Raw genomic sequence first — 18,586 nt, 5'->3', positions numbered from 1 at the left:
TTACATATGTGGTCCTAAATCTGACCAAGACCACTTTCATATGTGGTCCTAAACATGACCCGGACCACTTTCATATGTGGTCTTAAATCTGATCCGTATCTGATATTTGAAATGTGACTTCAGTCTGAACGGCCAGGTCACATTTATCCGACCTTTATGTCATTGAAATGCGACAAACGTCACATTTCTTCGTCCCAGGAGTGTTAGTTCTGTAAACCCAGTGTGTGTCTGCGTGGTCACGTATTCCATCAGGACCTCTTTAGTGCATGTGGGTCACTTCAGGACCTCTTTAGTCCATGTGGGTCACTTCAGGACCTCTTTAGTCCATGTGGGTCACTTCAGGGTCGCATTCAGTTCAAACTCAAAACTGATAGAAGTCATATTTAATGTGGAATATGAACGAACACACAAAAAAATCGGATTTCACCCAAAAATGTCAATCGTGCATTAGGACCTGCTGTGTGAACGGAGCCTCAGATGCAAAAATACTTCAGTGTTTAAAGTTAAGGTTCATAATTACAAATAAATAAAAACATAGATAAAGTGATTTATCGTAAAGCAAAGAACAGCCATGTTTATCGTGTTTTTTTTGTCATTTTCTTTTGAAAATATCAAGAGTTTTGAAAATTTTGAAAATTTATCAAAAGAAAATGATCTTTATCATGGAATTATTGACGAGATCTGGACATGTTCGCATGAAAAACATTTTTTTAAAAAAAGTATTTTGTTTTCTCATGATAACAGTTGATTTTTGTCACATCGATGCAACAAAGCTTCAGTTTCTTGAGTTCAAGAGAAAATAACAGATGAATGAAAACACAGATAAAGCAGACATGGTCCTTCTAGGCTTCCGTAGTTTTGAAAACAGGTGTAATTTATCGTAAAGCAAAGAACAGCCATGTTTATGTCATTTTTTTTTTTTTTTGTTATTTTCTTTTGAAAACATCAAGAGTTTTGCTACATTTGAAAATTTATAAAAAGAAAATGATCTTTATCATGGAATTATTGACGAGATCTGGATGTTTGTATGAAAAAAATGTGTTTTTTTTTTTTTTTTTTAAGAATTTTGTTTTCTCATGATAACAGTTGATTTTTTTTAGTCACATCAGTTTCTTGAGTTCAAGAGAAAATAACAGATGAATAAAACAGATAAAACAGACATGGTCCTTCTAGGCTTCCGTAGTTTTACAAACAGGTGTAATTTATCGTAAAGCAGAGAACAGCCATGTTTATCGTGTTTTTTTGTCATTTTCCTTCAAAAACATCATTAGTTTTGATAAATTTGAAAATTTATAAAAAGAAAATGACCTTTATCATGGAATTAATGACGAGATCTGGACATGCTCGTATGAAAAACATTTAAAAAAAAAAAAAAAAAAAAAGTATTTTGTTTTCTCATGATAATGGTTGATTTTTCAGTTACATTGATGCAACAAAGCTTCAGTTTCTTGAGTTAAAGAGAAAATAACAGATGAATAAAACAGATAAAACAGACACGGTCCTTCTAGGCTTCCGTAGTTTTACAAACAGGTGTAATTTATCGTAAAGCAGAGAATGGCCATGTTTTTTCATTCATTATCTTTATTTTTTGTCACTGTCTTTTGATAACATGCTCATTTATGTCATGATTCCGGAGTTTGTTGAAGATTTATCAGAAGAAAATGATTGTTTTGTACACATTTATCACTAATTGTTGAAGAATCAGAATTGAAGTTTGTCTGTGAATCCCGATCTCTGGAAAACATTAAAATAATAAAAGGTTATTTGTTTTCTTGTTGATTTTTCTGTTACGTCGATGCAACAAAGTGTGATTTCTTAGGAGAAAGTGGATAAAGTCTAATAAATTAAATAAGTCACTTGTATTCAGACATAAAATAATTGGACGCATGGTCGTTCGTTGCTTCCGTACTTTGAACTGGTGCACTGTAGTTGTAACAAACTGGTTTGATCCATTAAAGCTGCGGTTCCTGCTCTTCTATGTACACAATACCTCCAGCATTTACACCAAAAAACTCAATTCCCAGCATGTTTTTGCAGCAGAATTGAGTTTTTCCTAAAGTCTGACTGGGGGAACCGCTGCTTGGAATGGCAGGTGTTGGTTTCAGAGGTTTTTTCGGTGCCAGAACCAGCCTCGGAGCGCGTTAAAGCTCGACTCCAGGCTCCGGCTGCGGTCACAGTGACAAGGCCGACAATCGTACGACGTCTGATTCAAAGGCTGAGGCGGACGCAGAGTACAAACAGTGGACATGGCATTCGGCGGCAGTGCATCCGACAGAGTTTTACTCCAAAAAACAAACAAAAAAGAACAATGACAACTTCATCAGACATTCCAACGCATCAGATGAGTCTGACGAACAATCAGGTGTAGAAAACTAGTCCCACTGTCCCTGTACGTCAGCGTCTGTTCTGTACATGAATGTGTGAGGTTTTCAGGTTCTGGTCTGGGTTCCAGACCTGGTTCTGGTCTATGTTCCAGACCTGCTTCTGTTCTCTGTTCCAGTCCTGGTTCTGGTCTATGTTCCAGTCCTGGTTCTGGTCTGTGTTCCAGTCCTGGTTCTGTTCTGTGTTCCAGTCCTGGTTCTGTTCTATGTTCCAGTCCTGGTTCTGGTCTATGTTCCAGTCCTGGTTCTGTTCTGTGTTCCAGTCCTGGTTCTGTTCTGTGTTCCAGTCCTGTCTGTTGTTCCAGTCCTGGTTCTGTTCTCTTTTCCGAGTCCATGGTTCTGGTCTATGTTCCAGTCCTGGTTCTGTTCTATGTTCAGTCCTGGTTCTATTCTATGTTCCAGTCCTGGTTCTGTTCTATGTTCCAGTCCTGGTTCTGGTCTATGTTCCAGTCCTGGTTCTGTTCTGTGTGTTCCAGTCCTGGTTTCTGTTCTATGTTCCAGTCCTGGTTCTGGTCTGTGTTCCAGTCCTGGTTCTGTTCTGTGTTCCAGTCCTGTATCTGTTCTATGTTCCAGTCCTGGTCTGTTCTCTGTTCCAGTCCTGGTTCTGTTCTATGTTCCGTCCTGGTTCTGGTCTATCCTATGTTCACAGTCACTGGTTCTGTTCTTGTTCCAGTCCTGGTTTCGGGTCTATGTTCCAGTCCTGGTTCTGTTTTGTTCCAGTCCTGGTTCTGTTCTGTGTTCCAGTCCTGGTTCTGTTCTATGTTCCAGTCCTGGTTTCTGTTCTGTGTCAGTCCTGGTTCTGTTCTGTGTTCCAGTCCTGGTTCTGGTCTATGTTCCAGGCCTGGTTTCTGGTCTATGTGTCCAGTCCTGGTTCTGGTCTATGTTCCAGTCCTGGTTCTGTTCTATGTTCCAGTCCTGGTTCTGGGCTATGTTCCAGTCCTGTTCTGTTCTATGTTCCAGTCCCTGGTTCTGGTCTATGTTCCAGTCCTGGTTCTGTTCTATGTTCCAGTCCTGTGGTCTGGATGCAGATCAGTCTAACTATAGAAGTGGGCGGGACTTTGACTGGAGGAGAATGCTGAACTCATCCAATCACAGTCCATATATGACTTCTATCAGTGACCAATAGGAATAGACTGATATCTGGAACCATTTACATGTTCTAAACCATCAACATATGGGACCAGTAGAAGGAAAAGGCAAATTTTTAATATTTCAAAAATTTGTTACAAATTCAAAACTCTAAATTTGTCCAAATTTTGTGATCAGACTTTGTAGACATTGCTCCAAGGATAATCACATTTAAAATTTGAAATAAATCTGACCTGAAGTTTTGGAGAGAAGAAAGTTTTGAAATCTATGCATTAGTGACCTTGTGTTTGACCTTCAAGGCCACTCAAGGTCAAAGGTCATGAACCCAATCAAAGTCCATATATGACTTCCTATCATGATCATAACTACTATATTGATACCTGTGGACCATTTCTATATTATAAACCATCCAAATATGGAGCGTTAGAAGGAAAGGCCAATATTTCAAATAAGAAATCTAAGAAGAATCTGTTCTTAATTGCTTGCCTGAGTAAATAAAGGTTAATTTATTTATTTATTTAAATTTCTTATTTTTATTTATTTTTTTGTTAGGGGTGGGGCTCTGTTGGAACATTGGTGGGAAGCAGGGGGTGGGGACTGTTCTTGTTTGTATTCATTCATGTCTGAAACACAATTCTGTAGTCTCTGCATAAATACCAATAAAAAAACTTTGTGCAAAAAAAAAAAAAAAAAAAATTCAAAAGTGAGTCAAAAGTCTAAATTTGACAAAATTGTGAACAGACTTTGTAGACATTGTCCAAAGGAATATACATAAGAAATTTGAAATGAATCTGACCTGTAGTTTTTGGAGAAGTTGTTGAAATTTCGACATTGGTGACATTGAGTTTGACCCTTCAAGGTCATTCAAGGTCAAAGGTCATGGACCCAAATGAAAGTCCATATATGACTTTCAATCAGTAATCAATAGGAACCATATTGATATCTGGAACATTTCCATGTTAAAAACCATCAAAATATGGAACATTAGAAGGAAAGACAAATTTTTAATATTTCAAAAATTTGTTAAAAATACAAATGCCTAAATTTGTCAAAATTTTGAACAGACTTTGTAGACATTGTCCCAAAGAAGATCCATAAGAAATTTGAAATGAATTCAACCTTTAGTTTCAGAGAAGATTGTTGAATCTAGACATTGGTGACCTTGAGTTTGACCCTTCAAGGTCAAGGTCATGAACCCAAATCAAAGTCCATATATGACTTCCAATCAGTGATCAATAGGAACTATATTGAGATTTGGAACCATTTGCATGTTGTAAAGCATCAAAATATGGATAATGTTTTAATGGCAAATTTTCCGGCCGCTGAGATAAAATATCGTAAACATGTTCGGACATTCCAGTGGATCAGATGTTTTTGTCGTATAATCAGCCTTTGGAGTAAAACTCTGTGAGCGGATGTTGTTGTTCTTTAAGAGCACGTTCTCCTTCTCCTTCTTCTTCTTCTCATGAGGTGCAAAACGAAGCTAAAACAACGACAGTGCAAAGACATTTAACATCAGGACAAAACACAGAAAAAACACTCCTGACAGAACGTCATCTGATTGACATGTTTGAAAAAATGACACGATAACTTTACGAAAATATGGTGGGATTCTCCGAACTGTACAACAACACTGGTCCCAGGTGGATTCTGGGAGAGCAGACCATGGACGTGAGGCTTTTACAGCAACACTTTAATAATCAGTTGGCATTATGAGTAAAAAAAACAAACAAAAAAAAAATCTGGAGAGTTATTGTGTATAAAAAAGTCTCAATTAAAAAAAAAAAAAATCATTACATTTCCTTAAACGCTCACAATCTTGCATTCGCTCACAATCGGATCGGAACCAGCGGACCGGATGCTGTTTGCTGTTTCCGTGGAATGTCAAAGTCCAACATGAGGTCCGACTGGAAAACACAAAGACACACAAGCACACACACACGGTCCTGGACGAAGCTCCGCCCACAACGCACAGTCTGGACGAGGCTCCGCCACAACGCACAGTCTGGACGAGGCTCCGCCCCACACCGGACCGTCTGTCACAACAAAACAGGGTTTGTACACGAGTGGGTCCGACAGGCAAACTTCAACTGGACGCAGGAGTAAACACGACCCGGAACCAGAACCAGGACCACTGAACCCAGAACCAGAACCAGAACCCCAGTTTAGACCTGAGGAAGACCAGGAGAACCGGACGATGTGGGTTTAAGGTTCGTAAACGTCATGAAATCACTAAATAAGGCCTCGATGTTCGATTAATCACACATTTATTAACCCATAAAGACCCAGAACTACTTTTCTATCAGTTCCCACATGATTTTTTTTCTCTCTATTTAACCTTTATTAAGTAATTTATCACCATTTATTCTAATATTATCCTCTATATTTTGCTTTTTTTCCTGTATTTATTTCACTGATCATGTAGATGTTCATTAAAGCTCAGATTAAAGTTGGTAATTACATCAAAAACACAGAAAACCTTTGAATTTACTCTGAGCTTTAATGAATATCTACATGATCAGTGAATTAAATACAGAAAAATACACAATTTTCACAAAAAAATGTAGAGGATAAAATAATAAATTGTGATGAATCACCTTGGAAAAATTAATTTACACAGAAAAATTAATTTGGACGTCACCAAAAAAAAAAAAAAAAAAAAAAAAAAGGGCTTTAAGGCTTTAAGACAAATTAATTCTAAAATCTACATTTAAATTTTCCAAAGTCACTTATTGCTGTTTATAATATTAGCCCTCAAATTTAGCATTTTTCAGGCATCTTCCTATATTTAATTCACTAATTATTTAGATTTAAGTGTTTTATCACCATTTATTATAATATTATCCTCTGCATTTTACATTTTTTTCAGTGAAAATCAAGTATTTTCCTGTATTTAATTCACTGATCATGTAGATGTTCATAAAAGCTCAGATTAAAGTTGAGGTTATTATATCAAATACACAGAAAACCTTTGAATTTACTCTGAGCTTTAATGAATATCTACATGATCAGTGAATTAAATACAGAAAAATACACAATTGTCACAAAAAAATGTAGAGGATAAAATAATAAATTGTGATGAATCACCTTGGAAAATTTACTCATACAGAAAAATTAATTTGGACGTCACAAAAAAAAAAAAAAAAAAATCTAGGCCTTTAAGGGTTAAAGATGAATTAATTATTATCTACATTTAAATGTTCCAAAGTCATTATCACTGTTTATAATATTATCCCCTTGAATTCTGCATTTTCAGGCATCTTCCTACATTTAATTCACTAATATATAGATTTTTTTGGCAACTTCCAAGTCAATTTTTCTCTATTTAACCTTCTTAAGTGTTTTATCACCATTTATTATAATATTATCCCTCTGCATTTACAGTTTTTTCAGTGAAAAATCAAGTATTTTCCTGTATTTAATTCACTGATCATGTAGATGTTCATAAAAGCTCAAATTAAAGTTGAGGTTATTATATCAATACACAGAAAACCTTTGAATTTACTCTGAGCTTTTATGAAAATTTATTGATCAGTGAATTAAATATAGAAAAATACACAATTTTCACTAAAATTGCAGAAGATAAACAATAAATGTGATGAATCACCTTGGAAAATTTACTTATCCAGAAAAATTTATTTGGACGTCACCAAAAAAAAAATAAAAAAAAAAAAAAATCTAGGCCTTTTAAGGGTTAAAGATGAATTAATTATCTACATTTAAATTTTCCAAAGTCATTTATCACTGTTTATAATATTATCCCTTGAATTCTGCATTTTTCAGGCATCTTCCTACATTTAATTCACTAATTATAGATTTTTTTTGGCAACTTCCAAGTCCATTTTTCTCTATTTAATTTTTCTTAAGTATTTTATCATATAGATATTTAATTATTATATTTTTATCACCATTTATTATAATATTCCTCTGTATTTTGCTTTTTTTCAGTGAAAATCCTGTATTTTTCTTGTATTTAATTCACTGATCATGCAGATGTTTCATTAAACTTAGATTAAAGTTGTGGTTATTTTATCAGAAACAGAGAAAACTGAAGAACAAATGACTTTTAGTCAAATCTCTCATTAACTGAACATAAACCGACATTTCCATGGTAACTACGGAGCCTCTGAACGTCCAAATGGGTCATATCTGATGACCATGAAAAGAAGAAGAACTGTATTTTACACCAGTTATTGACATGTATTGATAGAATTAGTGGATCACCGGTATTAACAGTTTAGATCAGTAGATGGTTTTGGTCACTGACTGTTTAAGTCTGTGAGTTTTTATAAATGAAGTCATAATATAAGAAAATAAAGCCACGTTGCATTTTATGAGTAAAGAAATGATCATGAAAAATCCGAAGCTGAAGTCCCAGATGGACCGTTTTATGTATGAGTATTTGACCTGTTCCTCTGATACTTGTACACCTTTATGAGTTTATTCTCACAAAATGACATCTTAAACCTCAAATGATCGTATTTGTGTGCCTCTAATCCACCTCTGGAATGTGTGAACCATAAAGTTTGAGGAAAAAAACTGTGAGAAAAGCCACGCCCCAACAAGTGAAGTTCTGTGAAATAAATCAGAAAACTGTGGGTTTTAGTTGGAATTTGATGTTTTGGTTTGTTGTTTAGTTTTTTTCTGCTCCTTCTGTTCCTTATTTCTTGATGTTACTACTATCAGTTTGTTTTTTTCCTTCTGTTTCCTTCCTTATTGACAGTTTTTCAGTTTATGGGGTTTGTATCTAGATAACGAAGATGATATCTGACCATAAAATGGAAACACTGATGTTGACTGGCATTCATTCACTTCCTTATTCGACAGTAACTGATGCTCAGCAGTACAGTTTTATACAACACATACAGAGACACGGTTCACCAAAGACTAAAAGAGTTCTGGACCCGTTGAATTCAGGTGTTTTCTTTTCTAACAGGGCTTTGGGATACAAACAATAATGACTAATGTCAGAATATAGTTTTATATTATGGGATAAATATCATTGCATTCGACTTAATTTCTCTCAACATTGTGTTTTTGGGGGGGGTTTTTTTTTTTTTTATTTGACTTCCACTTAACCGTGAATTTTAGTGAACTTTGTGCATTTTAGCATATTTTTAAAATGTATTTCAGTGCATTTTAGCATTTTTTGTGTGGTATTTTAGTGTATTTTGGGGAATTTAGGTTCATTTTAGTGTATTTTTTGTGTTATTATACACAAGTTAATAACTATGAGGCCCGTTGAACTGTTATTTATGTCTGAAATTGACCAGAGACACCATGAAAAATGTCTTTAAAAAGTTCTCATTTTATTTTACTTATAAATTGAATAATGTTTTTGTCCATCCCTGACTATGATTTTAATGTTCGTCCTCTAAATTTCTACAATATTTTTCATGCTCTGACTGTAAATAATAATTTTCTACACAACTAACCATCTATTTTCATCACATCTGACTGAGGAAGAAAAATCTACCATTAAACTTTAAGCAAATATTGATGTTTTGTTCTTAATCCTCATGAACAGGACATCTTACAGCTGTAGACATCATGTGTCCCAATATTTACGTCTATATAGTTTATAAAAAAATATCATTTACAGTCAGAGCAGGAAAAATATTTGAGAAATTTACAGGTAGAACATTTTAAATCAGTCATAAACCTATAACTAATGACAAATTCTGATTTTTTCTTTTTATTTTAGTTTTAAAAAGTGAAATTACATGAAAATAATTACATTCATAAACTATACTTTGACAAAAAATGTGGATAACCTGAACAAATATAAACAATATGAAATGTCTTAAGAGAAATAAGTGTAATTTTAACAATATTCTGTCTGTTATTAAATGTTTTGTGTATTTTGTAGATCCACTGCACTTATAATATTGACGTGTAAATGATAAACGGAGGCAGAATATTGTTAAAATTACACTTATTTCTCGTAAGAAATGTCTGTTGTTCATCGTATTCACATTTTTTTAAAGGATAGTCTGTAGATGAAACATTGTCCTCATGTAATTTCACTTTTAATTTTACTTTTTTTTTTTTTTAACCCAGTTTAGATCATATTGGTCTGAATGGGAACCTGGACTATGATGAGTTTGACCCCCACCCGTTCTGGTCTAATTCTGACACTGGAACGGGTCTGGTTCTGTTACTGAGGCGGTTTGGTTCGGGTTCTGGTCCGGACGACTCACAGAAACATTCGTCACCAGAAAAACACCGACGTACAGACATATTGGCCAAGGGCACTTTTCAAACATTCATCAGAAATGGGAGCTGCTACTGATTTATGCTGATTTTTGCTGATTATTTTTTCCCCGGAACGTTGAAGTTGCTTGTCGACTCGTCCACTTTTAACGTCCAGCAGCGTCGGTACAGCAGAAAAAAAAAAACAAAAAATAATAATAACAATAACCGTACAAAAACTAAAAGGCGTACAGAAGCTTTCCAGTCAGAGAAGCGACGGACCCAAACATGCAGGTACAAAACGTTTCATCTGTGGCACCCGTTGAACGTCTGTGTTTCTGAGGATGTGCGACAGGTTCCATGGTAACACTGAACTCACCGTGGCATCGCGGCGGTTTTAACACGTGCGGTCTCTCTGCTCCACATCCCAAAAACCAAAACAAAACAAACAAAAAATAATAATAATAAAAACCTGAAGCCGTGGCGCGGACGTGAGCAGGTTGGAAGACAGATCAACTGCCCCAGGGGATTGTGGGAACACCACAGTCCAGCTGCTTTTGGATTTTGTTTTTTTCTCACAGGGTTAAAGACGGAAAACAGCAGCGAGATGTGGACGAGGACGGAGACCAGCGCTGTTTCCTGTCCCTTATGGAAGGTGTGCTTGGAGATGAGCCGGAGGGCCTTCAGTCTGGTCCTGGTCCTAGTCCAGGTCCTGGTCCAGGTCCAGGTCCCGGTCCCTGGTGACTGATCAGAAGTAAAGCGCCGGCTCGCTGCTGTAGTCGGACAGGGACGAGCTGTCTGCGGGGGGTGAGCTGAGGAGAAAAGACTGACGTTAAAAAGGAGGAATTCTCGCACACAACCCAGAGACTGAGAGATGAAATTCAATTTCACACCATTATGCTTTATAAAATCGTCCTAATTCCATAATCCGATTTCAATTTAAAATCGTTAATCGTGCAGCCCTAATACACACCTCAAACAAGACTTTTAAGAACATCATTGCCTTTACAACTTTAACAGCTCGTCGGCTCATTTGACTTAAATGGAAAGACCGACATTCAACCTCGGGATTAAAGACCTTATGAACGATCGGACATCAGAGAAAATAAGAAATACCACAAAGAGGCAATCCAGCCAAATCCTGTGCAATGTGGCAACCTGTCTTATTATATATTAAACAGACGAACACAGACAATTTCTCATTGTAACTAGGATATCGTATATATAATATATATATATATTTTTTTTTTTTTTTTAATCTAATTAATGTTATTTCATGTGTTCCTTTCGGATGTGTATGTTGATGTATTTTGTTGAAGTGTGAGGTGCAATGCTGTTTATTGTGTGTGCATTCAATTGTAAAGTGTGATTGTTACAATATAAAAATTAAATTAAAATCTTTGGAGAAAAAGGAGGAATTCTGGGAGTTATACCAAAGGAGACGTTTAGTTCAGACCCAGTTATTAGGGTCCAAATACATGAACCAAATACAATACAAATACAGTGAACCAAAGACTAATAATAGTGGGTGCAGATAAATATGAGCCCTTTAAAACAACCACATAAACTTGGATAAAAACTGTGATGATTCGTCTTTTTTGGGGCTGTTCATGAATTTAGTCTCTTCTCTACGACGGATTAAAGCCTCTTAAAAATAAAGAACTAATTGCAGCCCTCCATCTGCAGCACTTGGAGTCTAATAGGTTGATAAATAATAATGTAATTGTCATTACATCCATATTAGTCCATGCTACATTCATATTTTTTTAAAGTGATCCTCTCTCCTCGGTGGGAAATGATGTGTCACTTTATTCAGCTTCACCTCAGGCCACATTAAAGTTGGCATCACATGTAATTAGTAGAAATTCAAAAGGGGGATGACGTGGAGTAAAAAAAAAAAATAGGACCAAGCAGTCCAAACGCATATTTAAAGACGGTAATAGACATTGTTTGACCTTTTAAGGTCACTCAAGGTCCAAGGTCATGGCACCAAATGAAAGCCCATATCTGACTTCCTATCTATTACCATAGTAATTATAATCAATATCTTCAACTGTTTTCAAGTTATAGCACTTTGGAATGTGTCCCATTATAAACCACTGGGGATTTAGAAAAATATCCAAAATTCAGAAATCGATATTTCCAATTATTTGATCAAACTTGGTAGACCTTACTCCAAATATATTCCACAACAAATATCAAGTCATTTCTGTTTCTGGTTTCATCAAAGAAGATTGTTGAAAAATTGTTTATGGATGACGGACAGATGACATAATAACCCTTCAGGGTCGGATGTCATGTTCTATGTGGATCAGGAACGAAAGTGAATGTGTGAGGTTGTCAGGTTCTGTTCAGGTTCTGTTCTGTGTTCCAGTCCTGGTCTGGTTCAGGTTCTGTTCTGTGTTCCAGTCCTGGTTCTGTTCAGGTTCTGTTCTGTGTTCCAGTCCTGGTTCTGTTCAGGTTCTGCTCTATGTCCAGTCCTGTGGTCTGGATGCACATCAATCTAACTATAGAAGTGGGCGGGACTTTCACTGGGAGGTGAGAACTCCCCTCATTAGATGCAGATGTAAATTAGCTAAAGGCTAACTCTGGTACCGTGTAAACTTTAACTAAACTTCAGTTTTTACTTGGAACAGACACATGCCGTGTTTCCACTACGTGTATCGGCTTCGACTCGACTCGACTTCGACTCGACTCAGCCTTTTTCCGTTTCCATTACGAAAAAGGACCTGGAATCTGGTACCTGGTCCTAGTTTTTTGGTATCACCTCCGCTGAGGTTCCAGGACTGGGGACCAGATCCTAAAAGGTGACACTGTGTAAACACTGCAGACCACTGACTGGTCAGACAGTCGCCTCTGTGACCTACTGTTTTATAAAAAACAGATGTGGAAGTTGACAGTAAATATGTCGGTAGGTGAATCCACATGATGACAGCCTGTAAAACTACACCATGGTTTGTCCAGGAGGTTCAGATGTGAAAATCCAGCATGGAGTTTGACAAGACAATAAGCAAGATTATCAGCAACTCTCTGAGCTACGACACAGAAGTAACGCGCTAGCATCGCTATGTACGTCAGGTACTGTAATGTCTGTAGTACCCTGTAATGCAGGGGTGTCAAACTCAGATCCTCAAGGGCCGGTATCCTGAATGTTTTAGATGTTTCCCTCTTCCAACACACCTGATTCAAATGATAAGCCTATCATCCAACTCTGCAGAAGCCTGATAACAACCGTCAGGTGTGCTGGAAGAGGGAAACATCTAAAACATGCAGGATACCGGCCCCCGAGGACCGGAGTTTGACACTGTGCTGTAATGGAACCGGTCTACAGGAATAGGACCTGGTACCAGCGTCGAGCCAGGTTCATGTAGTGGAACACGGGCAAAAGTCGTCTCTGATCTTCAATGTTTTCATGGTGTTTCTCTCACCATGAACCTCCTTGTCAGCTGCATCTGTTGTTGGTTGAAGTGACGTCTTCCTGGAAACGCCGCCGTGTGTTTTTGTTCTTGCCACGTTGCTGAAGTCCACCGAGTGTTTGGGGACGTAGTTGGACAAGGTCTGCAGAAAAGAAAAGGCAGAAAAACTCAAATAAAGATTATGATATTAATAAAAATACAAAGGTGTTCATATTTCGGCACATGTGCAGATGATGACAATAATTATTAGTTAAATATATGTTCAAATATATGTTGAAAGGGGGAGAAGGAAGAGTTTCATTGGCAAACAACGAAACAACACAATGTCTTAAAAAAGATTTTTTTTTGTCATTTTACCTTTTTGAAAAACACAAACCAACTACATTTAATACATTCTGCATTTCATATAATATATGTTATTTATGTTCATGATGTTGACTCATATATTTTCTTTGTGTACTTTTATGTTCTTCCACCAGGGGGCGAACTCTGCACATATATGTACATAAAAGTATCATGACTCAAAGGAGATGCTCTACATGTTCACATTTATCCATTTAAAGGTCTAGAATGATGCACATGCTCCATTATTTTTATAATACTTGATCTATTTCTTTAGCTGAAGTGTGTAATGTATTAAACAACAACTATTGATTATTTTCACTTGTGTTTTTGACTAATCGATTGGTCTGGAAAAGGTGTGGATGTGATTAAATGTCAGTTGTTCAGTTTATTTTGACAAAGAGGGAAATAAAACTGAAATTTTAATAAAACTTTAAGACGCTGGAATCAGAGAGTTGACCCTTTTTTCTTAAAATAATACTGAAAACCACCACTGATTATAAAAACAGTCGTCGATAACAGCAGTAGTTGGCAAGAATCTATGAAAATATATGAATTTTTAACCATTGTTAGGTGTTTAATGTCTATTTTTTAACCCTTTCATGCATACTGGTCACTACAGTGGACAGTTATTCAAAGCTGTTCTCTTATATATTCATGGATTTTGTTGTTTTAGATCCATATCAGCCAACACAGTGGATGCTTATGCACCATCCCATACACTGCAATTAGTAGTAGCAGTAGTAATTTATTCATCTATTTAACAGAACATGATGTATACATACATACAGTTTGGATTTCTATATTAAACAGGGGCAAGAAGGCGTCGGCTGAAGCAGCAGCTTATTTATGCCTTCCCTATTTACAAGAAGAAAAGTTGCAGAAACAAAAAAGATAACAAGATGGCACAGTTTTAAACAATAATATAGTAAAACAAATAATATAATCTAAGCAAAATCTTAGATTCACACTCATAGTTGGCTTACTTTATCCTAATAATAATTCATACCATTACTGTAACTGTGATGTTCTTGATAAACCTGATCTGCAGTAACATGACCGAGTGTAAATCAATTGCTTGTTATTGTTATTAGACTGTAATTAACAGGGTTGTTTGTTTTTTTAAACAAAAATACTTTTTTTGCATATTATCTCCATGAAGTGAGTAGTGACTAGTATTAGAGTATGTTCAAATGTGAGAAAACGTCAGATTAGCAGCATTAAAAATGTTTTTATTTCATAGTTTTCACACTGTACGTCAGTAAATACATGTTTCTTTGCTTCGAAAAATAAACACATGGTATCAGGCTGAGTGGACATTTTTGGAACTCCATGAAAAACAGGTTCATAAGATAATTTTCATGCTTAAAGAGGAATAAAAACACTGGAAAAAAAATCTTGATTAAGGTTCTCATAATTCATGCATGAAAGGGTTAATACTAACCACCTGAAATTCATGCTTTTTAGTCATAAGGACTGTTGTAAAATGTGTTTCGCTGCAGACAGGACTTTAGATTCTGTCGTTTTACTGGGTTTCCTGTCTGTTTTCTGCAGCTGATGGTGGATTTTCTCTTGGAGTCCATTAGTCAAAGTGAGCATGTTTAAGGCAGGGCAAAGGAAATTAAATGAAGACATCTGATGAGTCGTCCTCCACCCTCTGGAATATGAAGTCCAACTAGTTTTCATGGCTGCAGATCTGTGTGTTTGATGTGGACCGGTCCTTCAAAATAAAAGCCTACTACTGTTCGTCCAAAAACAATACAGTCTCGGAAAAAATTCTTAGACAAACCCCCCCCCCCCCCCCCCCCCCCCACCCCGTTCTTCAGTTTCGTGGTCATTTTAAAGCCTGTTTACAACTACAGGTCCATTTATTTGGACAAATATAAGATACCAACAAAAATAGCTCCATAGTAGTTTAATTTCAGAGCTGATATCTATCCATTTAAAATGTTTTTTTTTGGATAATAACCAAATCACTTCAGTTCTTAAATCAATACCTTTGTCATTGCACTGACAAAAACAGTGCTTTATTCATTCCATGTTTTTCTTTCTGTCTGTTTTAGTCACATGATACACACAGGAGTTAAGATTGGATTACATAATCATTGTTTTGTGATGACTTTGGATGGTCTAATATTTTTTTTTTGTATGTGTAAATGGTAACTGAGGCTGAATATTGTTAAAACTGCACTTATTTTTCTTAAAATACTTTCATAATGTAATTTTGGGTTTTTCACGGTTATTATTTTCCTGGTCCCGCCCACTTCAGATCATGTTGGGTTGAATGTGGAAGCTGAACTCAAATGGGTTTGACGTCCCCGCTGTGGAAGAACCAACATGATGCAGAGAAGACAGGAAACGAGTTCATGAACTAATGAATAATATAAGAAAAGATGAATAAAGCAGGAAATGAGAAAATGCGGAAAATGAACAAAATTAAGAGAATAATATAAGAAATGATCAAAATAAGAATAATAAAAAAAGATTGGAAATAATCATCAAAACGAGAAAAATTGAGAGAATAATGGAGAATAAAAAAAATTAACACAATAATGAAAAAAATTAACAAAAACGAATACTGAAAAATGAGGAAAATGTGGCATGTTTTGGTTTTTTTTCCAATATTCTTCATAAAAATTTAATTCCTGATTTGTTTTATTTTTTTCATCCTGGCATATGTCAGTGATTAACACCAACATTAATTCATGTACATTATTATTTTTGGTTCTAGGTCAAATGCTAAAATATGTCTGTGAATTTTATACTCACTTGGTGGAAAGGTGTTAGTGTAGGAATTTAACACTTTTTTTTTTACAATGTGATGATTTTAATGGATGGATCAGAATTTTATAAAATCATGCAAAAATTAACTTTTGAATTCTGACCTAAAACAAATTGTGAAAAAATAATAATCTGACCTGTTATAACATTAAAGTGCAAAGTGTGCATAATATGCTCACCTCGATACCAGCAGGTTAATAAGTCATAAAACCTGTGAGTATAAAGCACTGACACTAATCATCACATGTGATCCACAGAGTTCACACAGGCCTGTTTGTTTCTAAAATAGAGTTTTAATTGCTCATAGTTCAGATCACACCCTCAGAGATAATGAGAGTGAATCATGAACTCGTTTCCTGTTTTCTCTGCATCATGTTGGTTCTTCCACAGCAGGGACGTCAAACCCATTTGAGTTCAGCTTCTACACTTCAACCCAACATGATCTGAAGTGGGCGGGACCAGAAAATAATAACAGTGAAAAACCCCAAATTACATTATGAAAGTGTTTTAAGAAAAATAAGCGCAGTTTTAATAATATTTAGCCTCAGTTTATCATTTACACACATCAAAAAAAATTATTAGACCAATCCAAAAGTCATCAAAAACAATGGTTATGCAATCCAGTTCTAACTCCTGTTGTGTGTCATGTGACTAAAACAGACAGAAAAGAAAACTGGAATGAATAAAAGCACTGTTTTTGTCAGTAATAAAATAAATAAGTCATCCAGTTTTATGAAGAATATTGAAAAAAAAAAACATGCCATGTTTTTCCTCATATTTTTCAGTATTCATTTTTGTTAATTTTTTTCATTATTGTGTTTTTTTTTGGTTTATTCTTTTCATTATTCTCTTAATTTTTGCACATTTTGATGATCATTTCCAACCTTTTATTATTATTATTCCTATTTTAATAATTTCTTTGATTATTCTCTTTATTTTGTCATTGTTCTGCATTTTCTCATTTCCTACTTTATTATTTTTTCTTATATTATTATTATTATATCATTCTCTTTGTCATGTTGGTTCTTCCACAGCAGGACGTCAAACCCATTTGAGTTCAGCTTCTACATTCAACCAACATGATCTGAAGTGGGCGGGACTAGGAAAATAATAACAGTGAAAACCCAAATTACATTATGAAAGTGTTTTAAGAAAAATAAGCCGCAGTTTTAATAATATTTAGCCTCAGTTTATCATTTACACACACAAAAAAAATTATTAGACCATCCAAAAACAATGGTTATGCAATCCAGTTCTAACTCCTGTGTGTGTCATGTGACTAAAAACAGACAGAAAAGAAAACATGGAAATGAATAAAAGCACCGTTTTTGTCAGTAAATAAATAATAAGTAATCCAATTTTTATGAAGAATATTGAAAAAAAAAACATGCCATGTTTTCCTCATATTTTTCAGTATTCATTTTTGTTAATTTTTTTCATTATTGTGTTTTTTTTGGTTTATTCTTTTCATTATTCTCTTAATTTTTGCACATTTGATGATCATTTCCAACCTTTTATTACATTATTCCTATTTTAATAATTTCTTTGATTATTCTCTTTATTTTGTTCATTTTCTGCATTTTCTCATTTCCTACTTTATTTATTTTTTCTTATATTATTATTATATCATTCTCTTTGTCATGTTGGTTCTTCCACAGCAGGGACGTCAACCAATTTGAGTTCAGCTTCTACATTCAAACCCAACATGATCTGAAGTGGGCGGGGACCAGGAAAATAATAACAGTGAAAAACCCCAAATTACCTGTGTACTATTACAGCTACAAAAAGGACAGAGTTTACTTTAGCATGAAATGCTGCTGCTGCTAAATGGACAGTCTAGTCCTTGATATTTACAGCAGTTTTTTTGTGTTTTGTGTCAGAATTTAGGGCAGGTAGAAGGATGGGGTAAAGGGTTAAACTTCATCCCGCTCCTTTTCAAATGTTGGACTTTCTTTATATAATCTTTTTGTTGTTTGGTTTTACATGCTAATTCAAAATAAATTAATAAATAAACAAACCCAGATGCAGGCCTTTAATTGGGATTATTCTCTGGCTCTCACCGTTGCTGTTGCTGCTGTGAGTCGGGGGATCCGGTCAAACTGGGTTCTGGGGATGTGGATCCGTCCACCATGCTGGGCTGCTCGTCTGCCGCCGGTGCTGCCTTCCCGTCCTGTTTGTCCTCGTCGTCCTCGTCGCCGCTGTCCCATACGCTGCTCTCCGACGGGTACTCGTACGTACTCTGAAGACTGGACTCGTTGAAGGAGATCTTCAACTGCAGGAAACGAAACAAACCAACAACGTTACATTCACAGGAAGCAGTGATTCCCTCTGGTAACAAACGTACTTTGACTCCATGAAGGATAAACTAGATTTTAGATTAGATTA

At 35.6% G+C, this 18,586-nt stretch overlaps 1 pseudogene; it reads right to left on the bottom strand.

The window, feature by feature from the left end:
* Nucleotides 1-13,025: 13,025 nt before the first annotated feature.
* The window catches only part of LOC115416304 (taperin-like), a 70,352-nt pseudogene continuing 64,791 nt past the window's right edge, over nucleotides 13,026-18,586 (bottom strand).

The sequence above is a fragment of the Sphaeramia orbicularis genome, unplaced genomic scaffold, assembly GCF_902148855.1.
Source record: "Sphaeramia orbicularis unplaced genomic scaffold, fSphaOr1.1, whole genome shotgun sequence".
NCBI lineage: Eukaryota > Metazoa > Chordata > Actinopteri > Kurtiformes > Apogonidae > Sphaeramia > Sphaeramia orbicularis.
This window is presented reverse-complemented; position numbering and strand designations above follow the sequence as displayed.